At 44.7% G+C, this 20541-nt stretch overlaps 2 pseudogenes; one reads left to right on the forward strand and one right to left on the reverse strand.

The window, feature by feature from the left end:
* Window positions 1-1578: 1578 nt before the first annotated feature.
* LOC147449453 (uncharacterized) lies at window positions 1579-5344 on the forward strand (annotated as a pseudogene).
* Window positions 5345-9895: 4551 nt separating this feature from the next.
* Window positions 9896-10908, reverse strand: LOC147449454 (uncharacterized; annotated as a pseudogene).
* Between the last annotated feature and the right edge of the window lie 9633 nt (window positions 10909-20541).

Raw genomic sequence — 20541 nt, forward strand, 5'->3', positions numbered from 1 at the left:
GTTGAAGAAGTTTTCAATACTTATTTTGATTTAACCTCAGGTCCATTTCTTCCTACTTGTTAAGAGATAGAGAAGGAGAGAGCTTGAGCTCTTGCAAGAGCTTACACACACGATTTTGTTACAGTAATGTGCACACACACACACACACACATGGATAGAGGAAAAACTAATTTCTTTTCCTTCTTCACTCCCTTAGGGACAGTGGCTCCTCTGTCTTGCTTCCCTCGCTACCATGAAAGCATTGTCTAGAGATTTTTACAAATTTGGATTTTCTCAAAAACGACTAGACATAATCTTGGCATTTTTTGAAGGGAAACACATATTTAGACTTGAAAAAGGGAGTTGAGTTTGGAAGGTGAAGGACCGAAGGAGATTTGGAAGAGCCACATGGTACAACATGTTCTCTCTTGCTCCCTCATAATCTCTCTTGGGGTTGGTAAGTTGGCAGATATCAACTTATAGATTTGAGAGTGCCTACAATTGCCACATGGCCATAATTTTGTTCTGGCACAAGTTCTACCTATGGGCTAGTTACATTGTCCACTATAATCCCTAAAAAGCCTATATCTTTGCTACTAATCATTGGCAATACTAAAATCATAATGGGGACCAAATCATGAATAGAACCATGAATCCTTTGCTATGCAAAGGCTAGCGTTCTTCCCATCCCTACAACTATGTAAAAAACTATTGCAGGGTAGTGATTTGGTTTGAGGGTGCTTAGGTGGACATGTAATGTAAGTAGAAGGGGATGTGCAAACTTAGTGCCACATAGACTGATAATAAACAAACGACTTAGGTGGCCTAGGTGCTGGTCTCTCAAACTAACATGTCCACTCTCAAGGCCCTTCTTCCCACTATATAGATTGTCAAATTGATGCAACAAAATCTATTCAAAAGTAGCAACTTCACCATCTTCTCTTGTTACTTGTAACTCCTAAGATCCTTTCGTGCTAGCCACAATTGTGTAATACAATGAAAGCAGAAGACAAATTATGTCACAAAATCAATTGATTTAATTACGGTTCCTGATTGGTATGGGTGATGCATACACCACATATTTCTATTTACCAAGGGTGGTAGAGAATCGTAGATGGACTGGTAGTCCACTGTTTTTTACTACTATCTTTGTGTTGAGAGGAGGATTAGAGGATGACCCTTGACTAAAGACACATAATGGCCTTAAGAGCAAGAGGGGTCTCTAAAAGACCTTGGCAGCTAGGCCTATGTATACTTATCAAATGGGTTTCTTGTGGAAGGCAATCAAATGGGTTTCTCATTATGAAGCCTTGAAAAGGCCGCCTCAGGACTATATACACATGCACATTTAAGAAGCTCATTCATGGGATCGATGGCGCGGAATTGGGGCGCGATCGGTGAGACAATTTGGATCGTCCGCATGGCGGGGCCAGCAGGCTCGGGCTAGGGCTCGGGCTAGGAGGTAAACCCGGGCGACGAATGGCGGGACGACATGGCGCCAGGCGGGTGACGTGGCCTCAGGACGTGGGTGAGATGGCGACGGACGATCCACGTCGGCACGAATTATGACGGGGGGGAAATTCGATGGGATCACCCGCCATGATTTTGAAGTGGGGTGTGTCACCTCACCTCACCTCAGGTAGTGAGGGGAGCCTGCAGGTCGTCCCGCCATGTCGCCCGGGTTGCTTTCACTTTGCACCTCGTAGTACAGCTTGCAAGATGGGCGTTCGACATTGCCACCTCTGTTTTGGGGTTTGAGGGGGTGTTTCAGGGCATCGCGCAGGTCTGTCCAGGGGGTTTCAAGGGCATCGCGGGCAAGGGGGAGCTCTGTCCAGGATTGCGCAGAGATGGCGGGCAAGGCGAAGAAGGGAGGGAGGACGGGAATGAGGGGCGCCTACTCTACACCTCCGCCAAAGAAGCCTGCTGGAAGGGCTGGGGGGGGGAGCCAAAAAGCTGCCTGCGATGAGAGCCACACGGTCGAGGGCGGGGCCAACGCCGGTTGAGGAGGTCAAAGAGGTGGGGGGGAGCTCCTTCTTGGAGTGTCTCAGCCCGATGTTGTTCCGGAGCCTTCGCCGGTCAAGACTGCTGCTGTGATCGGGGAAAGGAAGAAGAAAGCGGGGAAAGGACCAAACAATGATGATGTTCCTCCATTGGCGGTTGTAGAACCGGAGCCATGCAAGCCTGCTACTGTTGTGACCAAGGAAGGGAAGAAGGGGGCTTTAAAGGCCCAACAGCCAGAACAAGTAAGACAATTCCCGGGTTTAACTGTGAATGTCTGGGTTTATCTGTGGATGTTTGGGTTTATTTGTTCCAACATGTGCTGGGTTTGAAGATTGCAACGCCTCAGGGCCAAGATGCTCGTTTGTCGGCGGATGTACCTCGACAGGCATGCCAAGGTGCTGCTTCAAAGAAAGCTCCAAAGGCCCCAAAGGAGATCCAACGCACAAAACAGGTAGGACTCTTCCTGTAGATGCCCGGGTTTATCTGTCATTGCCCGAAGATTTGTGTGGTTTAAGGGAAATTTGTGCCTACTGTTAAGTGTTCACATGTGCAGGGTTTGAAGAGGGCAACGCCTTTGAAGATGATGCTCCTCTGTCGGCGGATGTACCTCGAGAGCCGTGCCAAGGTGTTGCTTCAAAGAAGGCCCCAAAGGCCCCAAAGATTGCAACGCCGTTGAAGATTGCAATGCCACCGGGCCAAGATGCTCCTTTGTTGGCGGATGTACCTCGAGAGCAAGGCCAAGGCACTGTTTTGAAGAAGGCCCCAAAGGTCCCAAAGGAGGCCCAACCAACAAAACATGTAAGATTTGTGCAGGGTCAAGATGCTCCTCTGTCATTGGATGTACCTCAGGAGCCATGCCAAGATGCTAGTATGAAGAAGGCCCTGGCCCCAAAGGAGATCCAACCAACAAAACAGGTAGGAGAAATGCCTGGGTTTATCTGTCAGTGCCCGAGTTGCCTGGGTTTATTTGTCAGTGCCTGAGTTTCGCTAGCTGTTAAGTGCTTAGGTGTTTAAGATGTGCAGGGTTTGAATCTGGTTAAAGGATCATGCGCGTTGAAGGCTCAAAAAAGCAGCCAGTCAAAGGAGGTGAGCGGCATAGCGGGCACCCGACCAGGGGCTCCAAAGGCTCCTAAGGCTGCAAAGGAGGACCAACAAACTAAAATGGTAGGACTGTGCCTGGCGGGTTTATCTGTCAATGCCCGGGTATTGTGCAATTTTTTTGAAAATTGTGTCGGCTATAAGGTGTTCACGGGTGGCAATGTGTGCAGGATATAATTTTTCTTGAAGGATCAAGTCCCTTGAAGGTTCAAAAGAGTGGTCAAGCAAAGAAGTTGAGTGGCACAACAGGCTCCGAGCCACCCAAGACACAGGTATGCAACAAACGGCCCTAGGCAGACTATTGCAATGAAAGTGTGCCTTGCAAGTGTTTTTCGTCCTTGCACCCATGTCTGAGTGCATTGTCATAGGTGAACAAGAGAAAGGCCAAGGCCGATGTGAAAGAGAAATAAGGTACGGCGGTCCCCGAGCAACAAAATGTGAAGAGGTTGAAGAGGATAAAAGAGGTGGAAGTCCGTGATCCCGTCGAGCGGAAACTTGCTGTTGACGAGGTAAGCCCCTCAAGTGTTGTGCAAGAAGCCAATGAATTGTCTTTTTTTATCTTATGGTTTTCCTCTTCTTTGATAAAATGGTTAGGTCAAGGTGAAACGGCACACAGGCAATGGGCAGTTGGAGAAGGTGCCGGAGGTTAAGATTGCTGTAAAGAGGGATGGTGTGAAGAATAAGGCTAAAAAGCATGTGGAGACGGGGCAAGAGGATGAAGGGCCGGCGGATAAGGCTCTTTCCCTTGTTGGCTCTTCAAAGCGGCCCAAGCTTCAAGTAAAGAGAGCAAAACAATCAGGGGCAAGCTGTACTACCTCCACAACTGTGGTAAGAAGTCCCTAGGTTTATCTGTCACGGCATGGTGTGCAACTTTCTCTCTCTCTCTAGTATTCTTGTTGCCCGGGTTTATCTGTCATGGCATGGTGTGCAACTCTCTCTCTGTCTCTCTCTCTTTCTCTCTAGTATTCTTATTGACCGGGTTTATCTGTCACGGCATGGTGTGCAACTCTCTCTCTCTGTCTAGTATTCTTATTGCCAGGGTTTACCTGTCACAGCATGGTGTGCAACTCTCTCTTTCTCTCTCTCTCTCTCTCTAGTATTCTTATTGCTCGGGTTTACCTATCATGGCATGGTGTGCAACTCTCTCTCTGTCTAGTATTTTTTATTGCCCGGGTTTATCTGTCACTGACTTGCTTTGCCTTTTGTATTGTATTGGATGTAGACGCCTTATGTTGAGGTTATCAATGGGGGTAAGTTGGTGAGGATTTGTCGGGCTGAACCACCATGTGCGAGTCGGAACACTCTCATGGAGAAGCGATCACGGATAATTGAACACTTAAAGAAAGTACATGGGTTGGATGTCTTCATCCCTCAAAGGATCGGAGGGCGGCCTTGAGGGAGTGTCAACAACGACGTGCCCAAGTCAAGCATACGAGATCAGGTACGGGCCCAACAGCGCTTTAAGGATGTGAGTCCAAAGTTTGCAGTAAATCACAGGAGGATTGAGGAGAGAGCAAAGAATAGGGCAGCCCTCACTTGGGACGTTCTTCCGTGCAAGGCTCAAACGGCCATGAAGAAAGATACTTTTATCATGCAGTTTGTGGCCAACCACATGAAAACGATCGATCAAAGGGAAGAGGCAATGAAAAAGGAGATCAAGAGTCACGTGGAGGAAGGCTATGAATCTAGGGTAAGTTCTATGGTCATAGAAGCCAACTTTACTATTTTAATCAGGTTTGTGTTTTTGTAAGTGTCCGGGTTTATTGTATGTCTGAGTTCAAATTAATCTATTTTAATGCAGCGTCGGATCAAAGTGGGGACCTTGATTGTTCGTAGTGACGAGGATAAAAGCAGCGGGGGGAGTAGCGGAGGGAGTGATGATGAGTCTAACCAGGATGGGAGTGGGGATGATGATCCCAATTATGGTAGCGATGGGGATGCCGATGATGACGATGCTAGGAGTGACACAAGTGGTGGCGGTGATGACATGAGTGGTGGGAGTGACATAAGTGGTGCCGATGATGACGATGGTGGGGGTGACCCAAGTGGTGGAGGTGATGACATAAGTGGTGGGAGTGACATCAGTGGTGGCGGTGATGACGATGGTGGGGGTGACATAAGTGGTGGCGGTGATGACGGTGAGGATGATGGGATTGATGACGAGGATGAAGGCAATGGAAGTGGAAAAGGGGACAGTGAGGATGGCACCCAAGATGTTAGTAGTGACGAGGATGAGGCGCAAGAGATTTTATCTTCACCTGCTTGAGATTGTTTTGAGTGACTATGTCGTTTGTATGATTTTGTTTCACATACTTATTAGCTCTAACATGGAATGTGAAATTTTCATTCTCTCCTCAGCTTATGCTAGGTGGTTAAAACAATTTTGTGTTACAATTTTTTTGGGTTGACATGTTATCCACGTTTACATGTTCGGATGTTAAATTAAGTCTGGGTTTATGGATTGCCTGAGTTGATATGTGTAATGGGTTTACTTTATCGGTTATCAAAATGCTGTTTGTATGAACTTGCATCACATACTCATCAGCTTTAGCATGCAATGTGTTGGCTTTCCCTTCTCTCTCTTGGCTTAAGCTATGAAATTAAGTTGCTTCATAGTTTGAATAGTGTGCCTTGGGTAGACATCCATGGTATGTGTGAAAGCTTGTGAAGTGCGTAGATTTTGTGGTTGTATTTGCAAGCTGTCATTCAAGTTGTATTTGCAAGTTGTGTTGTTTGGTATCATGGAAAATTTCACCATATGGTTTGAAAGCCTCTCTCTCTCTCTCTCTCTCTCTCTCTCTCTCTCTCTCTCTCTCTCTCTCTCTCTCTCAAACACACACACACACACACACACATGAAAAATCATCCAATGTTTTATGAGGCCTCATCGTGTTTTATGTTTTGGTGCGTTAGTCATGCATTTGGTTTTCCTTGGACAAGTTTCAAAAAAAACATTGACATTGCCATTGTGCCTAAGCTATTAGTAGTCGTAGTAGTATTAGTGCTCGTAGTGAAAATCCACAATGATGATGGTAGAAAGAGGAAAGGAAGATGCTTCCAAGAGTATAAGACAATCATACTAGAAGGAAAAATCTCTTCTCCACTTGCATCACATACATTTCTACAACTAAACTATGTTGATAGTCTCTCTCTCTCTCTCTCTCTCTCTCTCTCTCTCTCTCTCTCTCTCTCTCTCTCTCTCTCTCTCTCTCTCTCTCTCTCTCTCTCTCTCTGTGTGTGTGTGTATGTGTGTGTGTGTGTGTGTGTGAACCTAATTAGTCTAATATTAACGTAAAAATTTATTATTGTAGTTCTTGTGCAGCTATATAGACACTACAATCTCTATCAAAGTTGAGAAAAACTATACACCTAATAGTTGCACAAGAAATACAATCCTAAGAGGGCATCGAGAATGAACTGCCACATAAAGAGGTAGCCCATGGTCAATTAAAATAGGTATGGAATTAAGTGTATAAAGCAGAGGTATCGAAAATTATTTTAGGGAAGGTAATGAGTCAAAATTCTCCATCACAAGACAAGAAGTAGTGCCGATAGGTTGAGCAAAACCCAAAACAGGTATAAGGTTGATTGAAACAAAAACAAAAAGCCTATCAAGTTGTACAAAGTAAGAATAGTCCACTCCTTTACCACCATAATAATAAGTTTAAAACTTGCCTTATTCACGTGAAAAGAGATGGTAGGTGATTGAGAGGTCCAAGAATAGTACAAATAACCAAACATGGGATACAGATAAACCCGGGCAAAACAGCAAGACAAGAGGCAGATGTTTACTGCTCAGTTTCAGGTGAAAAGATATGGTAGGTGATTGAGAGGTCCAAAAATAGTACAAATAACCAAACATGGGATACAGATAAACCCGGGCAAAACAGCAAGGCAAGAGGAAGATGTTTACTGCAGGGTTTTACAAAAGTACATTCGATGAGTTGATGCCAATACTACATGCATGGTTTCCCCATCATTGAACTTCAAGTCAAACAAACGCTCATCGTCATTGTTTGGTCCGCATACCATGAATGTAACAAGGCATTCATAAGCATCAGACCCATGAAACAACAAGGCTTGTCGGCCTATCAATGCTCCTAGCTTTTCTTGAGCTCTTAGCCGTGGAGTCATAGGCAACAATGCATTGCAAGTGTGGCATGTATCGACCCCCTCGTCCACCAAGAAAGTCTTTACGCAACAATGATGACAGTAAACCCGCCTTTGCGAAGAAAACCGAACTCGCTTACGGCCCCTTTGATGCTTATGCGGCAAGGCACCCGTTTGTCTAGCAGGCCGTGTGGGCACCGTGATTTGCATATTTACTCCTTCTGGCCTAGGTTGGCCATGCCCAAGTCGAGTGGCAGTTACATGTGCGTGTACTTGTGTTACACTTCCCTTCTTTGGCAAATCGATCTCCATGGGTGCTCTTTGAGCAAAGAGGCCAACATATGTTGCTCGCACTTGCCCCACCAATGACAAGATCTTTGAGTCACTATATGATGGAATGCCCTCTTCAATGTTGTGCAAGAGTGCTTTTAGCTCGTCAATGCATTGGGTCAAAAATTGTGTTGGAGGAGGCTCTACATCGATGGTAGTATCCTCAAACTGTTCAGGATCGTGCTCCATGACTAGCTCTCGAGCTGTGTCAATGATGGGTAGAATTTGGCTAATATGAGAAAAGAAGTCCCTTAAGATGAGTCGCATTCCATACAGATGCTTGCAGTTGCTAAACCAATCTGGGCAGTCACAATATGCCGACTATATACTAACTTGATACCATGCCCCTGTGGATGACATGCTCAAGACCTTAAATAAGAGTGCAGCTTCATCGATAACTTGAATCGTCGATGGGTCATTTGCATATCTCCTTAAGATTTCTTCACCTCGTTCAAGTCTTGTGGTCTACAACCGATCATTTCCATAAATGTTGTGCTTTCCAGAGTCAACTACACAAAATATACAGTGATCAGCTTCAGAAGCAATCTAGACACAGATAAACCCAGGCAACCATATAAACCTATACCATACTATAAACCCAGGCACAAATGCAAGCCTTCATGCAAACAAATAATTCTACTAGGCAGTCATAGAAAAACCCATTGCCTTTGCTTTGATTAATTTGAAAAGAAAATATTATACCAATCTCTTGCTTTTGACGAAAGAACTCGATAGCAGTGCCACCCATTCGTGTCCCAGTGTTGGAGTCACCCACCAGGGCATGCAATAAATCCAAGGCTGGTCGATTGATCCTTGCATCTAGAAGCGTGTATTTCACATATTGCCATAGTCGCTCGACCAAATTGGTAGTGTCCACATGCACATGTGGAAATAAACGACCGTATTTTGGCCACATTCGTCGCCAAATGCATGCCTTTGTGGCCCAACCATTGTAGATATACCTTACAATATTAGGGTGGCCTTCACATTCTATCAACAACTGGGCATACCGATCCTCGAAGTTGTCCTCTGTACCACATTGCATTAGATTTTCCATTGATGCATATAGGGTTTCACACATCTCCTTAGGAGCCTGCAAAAAAAGTGGACAGGAATATCAAGAAACATATACGAGATAATCTATAGTTCACCCATATCAGCCCAGGTCCACACAGATAAGCTCTCACACACAGAAAAACCAAGGCACTGACAGATAAACCCAGACACTGACAGATAAACCTAGGCACCATCAAATAAATCCAGGCATTGACAGTTAAACCCAGGCACAAACAAATAAATCCAAGCATAGACAAATAAACCCAGGCACCTGACAAATAAACCTAGGCACTAACAAATAAACCCAAGCACTAACAGATAAACCTCTAACATGCAGATAAACCCACGTACACATATACAAAACCATATTACAAACCTGTGGAAGCAAGTGCTCCACCCATGCTTTCTTGGTATGGAACCAACATAGCAAGACAGTACATGCAACTTGTTGAGTTGTCCCATCTTTGTCCACCTCCCAACAAGATTGATCAGCATGAACAACTTTATTGATGGCCAATAATGAAGTCATACACTTGTCAATCACCAATGCTCGAGGGCGAATGTTGTTCATTCTGTGGAACACAAGCCTTAGTGTCACTTGCAAAGCAATGCTTTCTTGAGATGTTCCTATATCATGTGTGCACAACATAAACCACAAGGGTAAACCAATTCCATTTTGATTTGGCAATACGGCTGCATAGAGTGGCATCCCAAAAACATTTGTTTTGAATGTGGAGTCTATTGCCCAAGCATTGTTTGTTGAGAAACGCAAGCACATGCCGAGCATCCAATCATCCTGAATAATGAGTATGAATGGCCTTTCCATCTCATCAAAGGCATCCGGGTTGTAGGGTTGACAATAGAGAACTTTGTTTTGTTCTTTTAATATTAGAGCCTCCTGGTACATTGAAGACCAGTCATCGCTTCCTAGCCTCCCTAAACAAAAGCAGTCAATTAAACTCAAGTCTTAAATGAATCTGACAGATAAACCCAGGCAAAGTAATAAATAAACCCAAGCACTACCCCAAAATAAACCCAGGCACCATGACAGATAAGCCCATACAAACCTATGATTATCCCAGCAAGGAGACATTCAGGGCTTTATTTACCTTCGGATCGGAGCTGATATGCCATCATTTGAATTTCCTTTGGTATCATGAAGAATCTATGTGACACTTGCTCTATCGACAATTCCATATTGAAGTGAAATAGCTCCTTGGAGACACTCATCTTTGCGACATGGCAACATGTTCCAACGTCAAACAAATCTTCCATGCATCGTTTCCTCACAGTAGGATGCACCGGCAAGTGATAAAGATCCTCACGTGATCTCGGCACATAACCTTTGTGCCCAACATGAACCCTTATCCTTACACTTTCCTTTGTATCATAGACACGTTGAATGACGATAGTAAACGGGCATCCACACTTCTTTGATGTGCGCAATCTTCGATGATCGTGGCCCTTTCTTCGTGCCTCCCCATTGCGATGACACACAAGTTGAATGAAGCCCCTCGACGACGATGATTGCCGCTCTACCAATCTAGCCTTGTGCTTGATGGCAATAGCGTTGATCACATTTTGAATATCATCCATCAACGCTGTATGTTCCTCAACACCACCTTCATCCTTGCCGGGACTCTTTTGTCTGTCTTGTAAACCCGGGCAATTTTCTGTGGAAGTGGTGTCATGCTTCTCCAATTCCCCCAACCCGGGCAACGATGCACAAACACACAAGTCCAAAAACTCCTTCACATAAGCAAGTGGGATTCCATGCTGTCTAAACTTGTGCACCATGTACATGCAATGGATGCCATCGTTGCCCGCAAGCATAAATGGTCGTTTGAGTGGCATGCGGAAACAATGCTTTCCCAATCTTCTATACATGCAATCAACTTTCCATTCCCAATAACAAGACGCGAAGATCCACCTTGGTCAACCATTACGTGGAGTGAATCCCTCATTCTTGCCCATTTTTTCAAGTCTAGCACACCTCGCTTGTCATGGGCTTTGAGGGCACTTATGGTAATCGTTTGGCCAGTTTCGATAGAAGCTATCATAAGCCCGTATGTTTGTCTATCAAAAGTAAAGTACCTAGTTGATGCAAAAGAAAATGCATCCAAACCCACTTTGATGCTCTTCAAAGAACTCTTCCACCTCATCCATATCACTTGAGTTTCCATCCGAAGCGCCAACCGCCCCCCCCTCGGACTCGTTCCAAGCATCATCAAGCTCCCCAAAGCTCTCATTGCCTTGTAGCTGCAAGAGCAACCCATTCAGATCCCTCCCCCAAGGCCCCCCATCCGCTGCCCCTCCACTGGTGGAGGCGTGCATCTTCGTCAACACAAAACACCCGCCTACCCCCCCTATTCAGAAGCCCGGGTTTACCCCTACACCTGCTCTGTTGCACGACCTTTCCCAATTCAAATATGAAACCGGCCCGCCACCCCACCTTGCATGAAGCAATCCCTTTCGGCGCCCTAACTCACAATCATTGTCCACGCACGAAAAGCCGTCCCGGCCACCCACCTGTCCCTATATCCACGTGGCACCTCGTCGCCCAAGGCCACATCACCCGCCCGACGCCACGTCGTCCCGCCATTTGTCGCCAGGGTTTACCTCCTAACCTGAACCCGACCTCGCCATGCCGACAATCCAGATCGTCTCACCGATCGCGCCCCAATTCCACGTCATCGATCCCATGAACGAGCTTCTTAAATGTGCATGTGTATATAGTCCTGAGGGGCCGCTAGGCCTATGTATGCTTATCAAATGGGTTTCTCGTGGAAGGCAATCAAATGGGTTTCTCATTATGAAGCCTTGCAAAGGCCACAAGGTTAAAAGCAATCCGAGACGGCTAGGATGCTAGCCGTTTCCCTAGATTTTTTGAGCATTGCGTCTTGCTTTAACCTTTTAAAATTATCAATGCAAATGTATTGTACGCCCTACTTTGATAATAAGTGAGTTCACACTGCAATCTTTTCCTTTGTTTTTGAGATTCAATTTTGAAACTCTTTGACTGTAACAAACTCCTCCCCAATGTCAAACTATTGCCATAGGGTATTTTCCTCCCCTGAGCTCTCTTTGTTTAGGCTCAAGCCCACCATGATAGAGTTCACGGCAAAGCAAATTCTGAATAAAAAGGGTCTTAAGTTGGTGGGTGAAAAAATTGTTGGATTCAAAATAATTAATGGAAATGGTGTATACTCCTCGGGGTCTAAGCGGGTTCTTATTAATTAATTTTTGGAGCGGATCCGCCACGAAGTCAAGTCTTAAATGAAATGAGCGAGTTGTAGCCGGTGCACACGTGAGGCACTAGCTTCGACCACTGCCCGTGTGCCTCGTCTCTCCCTCCTGCACCTGTCGCTGCTGTGAGCTCTGTCTCCCTCGCCTGCAAGGCAACAACTCTGACCACTGCCCCTGTGCCCCGTCTCTCCCTCCTGCACCTGCCGCTCCTGTGAGCTCTGTCTCCCCCTCCTGCACGTGTCGGTCCTCCGACCTCTACCCCCCTGCGTTGCGTGTGGCTCCGTCCCAACAAGCTCGTCATTTGCGTGATCACTCCGTCTACTAGACGATATATTCTGGCCCCCCAATATCACCATGATCGCCTTAGAAAATGATCCAGCCTAACGAGGCCCAGCTCTAGAACTGAAACAGAGCGTTGCTCATCTCCTCAACGTGCAGGACGTCCGCAACAATCAAGGATAACGCCTGCCCCTCTCTCTCTCTCTCTCTCTCTCTCTCTCTCTCGGACGTCCTGACACTTGGGCTGCCCGAGCATCCCCAGGTTGACCCGACTCTTCTCTCTCTCCTCCACGCGACCTTCTCCTCCTCCATTTTCTTCCAAGGCACGATGCCTTGCCTTAAAAAAATATATTGCATTGCTTGAGTTTTACCTTCAACGCAAAGAGAGGATCTTACTAGATTCCTTATAAAACAAATGAAAAAAGACTTTTTTTTTTTTGGGGGGGGGGGGGGGGGGGGGGTGGTTGGTTGGTTTTGGGTGGTGTTTGGGCCTGCACTTTAAATCTTGATCTTACCTTGCTAATGTGCACTTTCTTAGTCTTTACTTTAGTGAGGATGCACCATTCGCAATACCTCTTGACCAAGGCACCATCAAGCCATGTCAACATATTGTGCAATGCCAAAGGCCTTAAAGGTACATGCATATGTGATTTCAACTAGAGAAAAAAAATAAATTTGCATTTGCTACCAAAAAACCCACAACTTTCTTGCCACAACCATGTTGGGCATGTCCTGCTATTAATGCCCTCCAAGTGAATACTCGCCACACATGAAGCTCATTCATAATTTCTTTACTTTTTTGAGGACAGTGTGTTTTGCAAACTTGTTGACCATATCATCTCCAGGCAGGATATGATTCTTCATCAACCCCTAAGTAGAAATCTCATCCTTAGTTTCTCTGCCCATGTCAAAGCCTTCAAATGTCATGGGCCTTTAAGCTGATTACATCATTAAGCTTCATTTTGCATCCACTGCTGATGTCTTGTTTGATAGGAAACTCCTATCATTAGTGTGTTCCAATGGATGACATCCCAGAGAGGAAGCTGTCAAGAATGTTTTGAATTTTGAGTAAGGTTTGTAATGAGTCTGATTGTTGACCTTATCCGTGGTCTAAGTGAATTTCTTGAAATTGTTTTTATCAAAACCTTAATGAATGAGGAAACTTTTTTGTCAAGATTCTTAGAGCTTCATGACTGCATTTTGTCTCCCAGTTTCATAATATTTTCAATTAGTTTCTCATTTATCATTGACATGTTTGCTAAGTGCTCCTATATGAAAATTCTTGAGATATATTTTGAGCCAATATGTGTGGTCTAAGTATATTTGAATCACTTTCATACAAGCTAAAATGAGTAAATTGATATATATGGCTGCATCATTGTCCTCTTTGATTATTTTCAATCAAAAAATTAGTGAAAGATTTTGAAGCTTCAATCAGGTTAATTCCAACCTTTCCTTGTTAGGGATTTTGTTGTTAGTAGGCGCGGCCAATTTTGCATAAGGGGTTTAATAGGGGGAATAAATGGAGATCCGATGGTGTTTTGGGAAGGGAAAAGGAAGGGGGGAGGTGACAGGTGGAACATACACAGGAGACAGTTGCTTGCTTTCCTTGAATTTCTCGAAAGGAGATTTTGGAGATTGAAAACGGAATGATATTAAGCTGGCACGCATTTTTGTTGAACACATTATCTCTCTCTCTCTCTCTCTCTCTCTCTCTCTCTCTCTCTCTCTCTCTCTCTCTGCCCTCGCAATCTGACCAAAGCTCGCGCTGTCCCACACACCTGGCATCTCCATTAGGACTGCTTTCCCCTTGCTCGACCACACAATATTGCCTTGCAGCGCTTGATGATACATTTCCTGCAACGCAATGGAGCAGACTGCGACAATCCAGCATGGTAGGCAAGAACGGGAGCTTTGATTTGGGGGCGGTGCAGCGGAGCAGGTAATGGAGACGGTCCGACTGACTGCATGTTTGACTAACGTGAGAGAACTCAATATACAGGCGGACAAGGAGATGCCCGTGCGGACAGAGAGAAAGGGAGATGTTTTCTGAGGGCAGAGATGCGCATTGATGGAAGGGGGGGAGCACACACGCAAGAAGAGTCTCTCTCTCTCTCTCTCTCTCTCTCTCTCTCTCTCTCTCTCTCTCTCTCTCTCTCTCTCTCTCTCTGCACGCATCCCGCTGTCTCAGTTTTTCTCAGACGCCACTGCCGCGAGGGCGTCGGATTAAGCAGGCATTGACGCGTCGCAAGGGGGGGGGGGGGATTCCCTCCCCCTTTATCTGTAGTATAGATACAAAGCTAAGAAGGATCACAGAGCATTGCCCTCTCCCAAGTGCTAAATCTGCAATGCTCTCTCCCAAGTGCTAAATCTACTGGCAAATCTCCATTTTTTTGCACTTCATTGGCCACCTTGGAAAAGATTGAAGCAAGATCTTTGTAGGGCTCACAAGGGTGTTTCGCGTGAATTATTTCACTAGAAAGAATCAAAGAGTTTTGCATGTAACATTTCAATATCATAATTACAAGCATGTTTAAAATTCATTCCATGAAGTTTTGACACTGTATGATTATATTGCTATTTTCTGTATTTTGCAGCCAAGGAATCGGTTGAAGAGTCCATTAATGTCAAGAAGGAGCCATATATCAAGCGACCTTCTCCACCTCATGTATTAAATGACATAGGACCACTACATATTGAGCCTTCCCTCCCATTACAAGTCACATTCCTTCTAGATCCTATTGACATTATACCTCTTGATATTGCCAGTAATCCCAATCTGCTTATACTCAATATGAAGTGGGTCAATTATCCCATGTAGATAAGGGAACTAACAGTCTTACTATTATTTCATTTGGTCAAAATCTTTCTCCACAATTCTTGCTTGCTTCTGACATCTTGGAGTCAAGCATGTGATTTTGCATTTGAAGCAAGATATTGAATGTGTATGGCACCTACAAAATTGGCCTTCAACAAACGAGATATAATTGATATTTGACTTGGTTGATGTAGAATACAATGACACTATTATCATGGTGGTTAGCGATCCATACATAGAGCTCTATGTTGACAAGTTTTGGGAGGGTGAATTCAATCAAATTGATAGCCTGGTTGTCTAGAAAAGTAATAGGGTAGACACCCGAGGAGTCCACTATGTGAAAATTACATATAGCAAGTTGGATAGGGGGTACACTTGGAATCTATATACTATATATAATTGAGCTTAAAATTTTCAAGGAAAGAGAGGGCATCCATGTGTCACTCTCTCCTTAGTTTTAAACATTTGGTTTGAAATGTAAAAGTGAAGGGTAAGTAGCAAGTACAGGGATGGTAGAAAAGGAAAAGACTTAATTTTGACTATTCCTTTCAAAAAGTGACAATACTTAGTACTATTTATATATTTATATTATTTGAACTCTTTCACAAGGCCTTGGAGTTTCACTCAAGCCTTCAATTTTGAAGGGTGATTACTTTTGTTTTTGTAAAGGGTGGTTCTATTTCACAACATAGGAAAATAACGAGCAACGAGCTGTATCACACATCGATAAGTTAGTCCGTCTCAAACATGCGTGTGTGTGTGTGTGTGTGTGTGTGTGTGAGAGAGAGAGTGAGAAAGAGAGAGAGAGAGAGAGAGAGAGAGAGATCGGGTTTCATTTTCTACGGCACTGTCGTGTGTGTCATAGGTTTTAGAGAGAGAGAGAGAGAGAGAGAGAGAGAGAGAGAGAGAGAGAGGGAGAGGGAGAGGATCCATCCCATTTAGTCCTGCTAAGGAGTGTGTATGTCTTTTTTATATTCGAAAGAGAGAGAGAGAGAGAGAGCCATTGATTGGCCTTGGTGCTTGACAGAGAATGCTCCCCCTCCTCCCCTCTCCAACTTAAACTCGATCATGAGCACAACCCACCACTTACTTCATGTATAACTTCTCAAATGTTGCCGCAAACAGGCCTCATGTAGTCTCCTCTATCAACACCCTTGGCCGCCAACAACTGCTCCGCTAGAGCCCCACACCTTTATACAACCTCAATCCTCTGTTGGCCAGGACGCCAAGACTCTGGATCCAATCATGTCCCACTCGCCACAAGCGCTTGCTAAGGCACCTACTTCTCTATCACTGCCTCTGTCCGCCATCCTTGATCCCGTCGAGCTCCATTTTTGCCTAGTGCGGCCCTCCACACGAGAGAGAGAGAGAGAGAGAGAGAGAGAGAGAGAGAGAGAGAGAGAGAGTCCCACATTCGTCTCCACACTTTCTTCGTCTTTTTTCGGCCAGTCAACGGATGCTACAATGTTGAGAGCTCCAACATGACCATCCAAGCTTTTTAGCTTTCCCAAGTTTTGACATCTCGAACTCCTAACATAGGCAAGAAAAAAGGAGTTCTGCAAAGGGGACGAGTGGCATTGTCTACTGCAACAGTGCTCCAGGCAACGGTCGTGCAACGTGGGTCTTCCATTCAATGTTTGGGAAAAAAGTGTCTCAGCTTAATATCATGCCGTTTTCAACTTCAAAAATGCCGGTTGAGGGCAAGGGGAAAACGAGAAATCTCGCCCCAAAATTGAGAAAAATAGTGTAAAACCTGCAAAGTAAACCTAATTTTCTAAATTTTCTCTTTTGGAAAATTAAAGGAAAGTAATTTTGTACGTTTGAAAAAACAATTTTTCCAGAACACTGATGTGATTGCATGGAGGATGATCATTTCCAGTTGAGGGTATTGGCCTTGGTCTTGGAGTTAGCAATCCTTTTCTCATTTGGATCCTCCTTGGTGTTGCATACCTAACGTTGGCCTTTTGCCTCCCCCTAGAAATGCTGACTCCAGTCTCTTATTGTAGGGCTGCCTCCATGCATGTGCCTCCATTGTGGAACTGCCTCCATGTCATTTTTCTTACATTTAGAGTCTAGTAACTTTGGAACGGCTAAATAGCCTTCCAGCTTTGTTTGCAAGTCAAGAATATCGGTGGCTTTTTGAACATAAAATGCTTGATTTGATTGAGTGATGAGACAGATCTTGAGCAGGATCCTACTAACCGAGATGACCTCAAAAGTCAACCATGTGAAAGGCTATGCCCATTTCGAGGCTCTTAACTACCATGATTGGATAGGTAGAGAGAGAAGAGTCGGCTCGTGACTGAGCAGAAAGTACGCTCGTTGGTACACGCGACCAAACTCTTCGCCTCTCACATGCTTCATTTTGATACTACAAACTAGACATGCAGCCTGAGAGAGAGAGAGAGAGAGAGAGAGAGAGAGAGAGAGAGAGAGAGAGAGATTTATTCCTACTAACGTGGTTTGAGACCCGTTAATCTTGAGACCGACTAATCTAAACTCTCAGTTATTAAGTTTAGGCAAACCTTATCCAATCCAAACATTGTTGGCAACAAGTCGTCATGTTGCATAGAGAGAGAGAGAGAGAGAGAGAGAGAGAGAGAGAGAGAGAGAGAAGAAGAAGAAGAAGAAGATCACAAGAGACCTAAAAATATTATCCGATGAACGTTGATTCTTGAACTCAAGGGCTTGCATGCTCACATACTTATACAAGGAGAGGGGGACACAGTGACCTCAAAGGTTAACGAAGAGAGAGAGAGAGAGAGAGAGAGAGAGAGAGAGAGAGAGAGAGAGAGAGATCATCCTTAAAGGTCAAATTGACCTATGGGACCGAGTACAACATGTAACATGCTTGAAGACTATGGATATAAGAGTGGCCATTGACAAGTTGAATCCATGAGGTGGCTAGGAGAGAAAGGTATGTAGGCCATGGTATGGGCTAAAATGTGGGTAAAGCAAGTTTGATGTGATCAAAAGCTGAGCACTTATGTAGGGTATGATGATGGCACTCTCAAATTGTTAAGGGATAAAACTTGCATACAAAAAGAGATTCTCCTCTATGTAGTGCCTCAATGCTCTGTCTCTCATTTAAGGGAGTGGGAGCTAAGCCAAATGGCTGCTATGGTATATAATATGGGTAAGGGAAACCATGTGAATAGTTGAATGCAGTATGCTCTCTCAAAGAAGAACATGCATGTGTGTATGTGTATGCGTGCGTGTGTGCGTGTGTGTGTTTTGCAGCACGCCCTTTCTTTTAGCATGATGCCCAAAACTCTTGCAAAGAGAAACGATTTGAGTGAAATTTTTTTCTTTCATTGCCCTCACATTTTAAGGTGCCAATAGTGCCCAAATGTACTCAAAAAAACAATATGCGCCTTATATTACTAACATGCTTATGGTCAATTGCAAGAGACCTCAACATCCATGCGACGAGTCTTGGTAGAATGCTAGCTAGATTGAGTGCAATCCAACCTGTAAATTTTGAAATTTACCCACCTATAGACAAAGTTGCTATAGCCGTGCAATCACCCCCAGGTCACACACCCATCATGAATATTACCTTTGAGAAGCAAATGACACACTACTCACCAAATCAGTTGTGCATACCAATGGCAAAGTTTCTTCTACTACTATGTGGTGTAATGTTGGCATGTTGGGTCATGGCTGGTACATGCATCCTAAGTGCCAACAAATAGCAGTTGATGACTAAGTTGACTGTGATGCCCCAAATGCAAGACCAACACTACACGAGACAAGCATGGGAGAGTTGCTATTATGACCAATGCCTTGATTAGTAAGGATGGTGAGACATGATGCTAATGCATCTAAAGAAATAGTTGTTCAATGCAAACACTATATCCAAAGAAGGATACCATCTCTCTATTAGTCTATTTAGAGGGCCACTACCACTCACCAGAGTCCCATATCCATTCTGTGAGGGGGATGTCTCTAGCCTTATCGCAAATTCGCTGCCTCCTTAGAGAGAAACATAGGATGTTAAGACAAGACATCATGCGAAAGGAGCCCATTAATTAATTCATTCCCAAGAGACCTGAAATTGACCTGATAATTCTTGAACTCAAGACACACACACACACACACACACATATAGAGAGAAAGGGGGGGTAGGGGGGAGGGACAAACTGCCATGATTAGGAGGAGTATGTTGAATCTTGGCATGACCAACTAGAAGGAGATTTTTTCTTGGTCAATCCACAAGAATGTGAACAGTAACTACACTTCATTTCTCTCTATTTAGAGGGCCACTACCACTCACCAGGGTCCCATATCAATTGTGTCAGGACGTCTCTAACCTAATTTCAAATTCACTGCCTCCTTAGAGAGAAACATAGGATGTTAAGACAAGACATCATGCGAAGGGAATCCATTACTTAATTAATTCCCAAGAGACCTGATAATTCTTAAACTCAACACGCATGCACGCACACACATGGATAGAGAGAAGGGGGTTTGGGGGGGGGGGGGGAGACAAACTTGCCATGATTAGGAGGAGTATGTTGGAGCTTGGCATGGCCAACTAGAAGGAGATTTGTCCTTGGTCAATCCACAAGAATGTGGAGAGTAACTACATTTTATTAGTTGTTCGATCTTACACTCGAAAAGGTAGACATAGTGTTGATCCAAAAGATAGATTGTGCTTAGTTGATGTGAATATGGAGGGCACTTAGACCTTGTGTGTTGTCATACGTTGCCATCTAGAAAGTAGTTATAGTGGTGGCTGATGCACAAGTGTATTGAAGAGCTATAAAAGCTCACATGATTCTTAGGCATTTGCCCACATTTGCCCTCCCTCCTGTGAAGGGAAGGAGAACAATGGTTGCTTCAATTGACGCACATGTAGCCGCAGCAACGCGCGGGTCACATACTAGTACAAACAATTTGCCTCTCTACAGCTCAGGATAAATACAACACCCCAATCCACTAGGATTCACTTTCAAAGTCCTCTTTCCTGCTAGCAGACTATTGCTTGCACACCTTTTGACTCGCCCACATGGCATCAAATCACGATCAAACATGCACACACCACATAACACATTTCACAGCTTCCCACACACACCAAGATCCTCTTTCCTGCTCTTTGCCACAAGATACCATTGGTTCGATGGGGGCATGCTTGCCTACACACACACTCGACACCGCGGACACAAGCACAAGAGCAGCAGAACAGAGGGAGGGGAAGGGGAAATGACACCAAAGTGCGGGCAATCCTTGCTTTCCTTTGCTTAGGAAAATCTAATACAAACGAAGTCCTCCGCACAACCTCGACAGGCACAAAAAATTGATCGGGATAACCCTCGTTGGTGTCGTTGTCAGGATTCCTCCTGCCTTCATTATCGAAGCACGCACGGATACGAGCTCTTTTCTCTCTTGAGCTCTCATCGTCAAAAAGCACCGCTCCAAGAGCCTTTCCTTGGGCTTGCCTCGCCCTTGACAAAGCAAAAGAAGAAGACAATGAAGAAAGTCCCTTCCTCGCTTGAAAAAACCCTCCTCCCTTCGCAAAGCCCAAAAGAAGAAGCAGAATTTTCAATTTTTGCCTTGGCTCCTTGCTCCCTCCCTCTTCTTCTTTTTTCCATTTTCTTCCTCCTTTCCCTTTCGCTTTCTTT

Source organism: Adiantum capillus-veneris, chromosome 10, assembly GCF_014529385.1.
Source record: "Adiantum capillus-veneris isolate H3 chromosome 10, ASM1452938v2, whole genome shotgun sequence".
NCBI lineage: Eukaryota > Viridiplantae > Streptophyta > Polypodiopsida > Polypodiales > Pteridaceae > Adiantum > Adiantum capillus-veneris.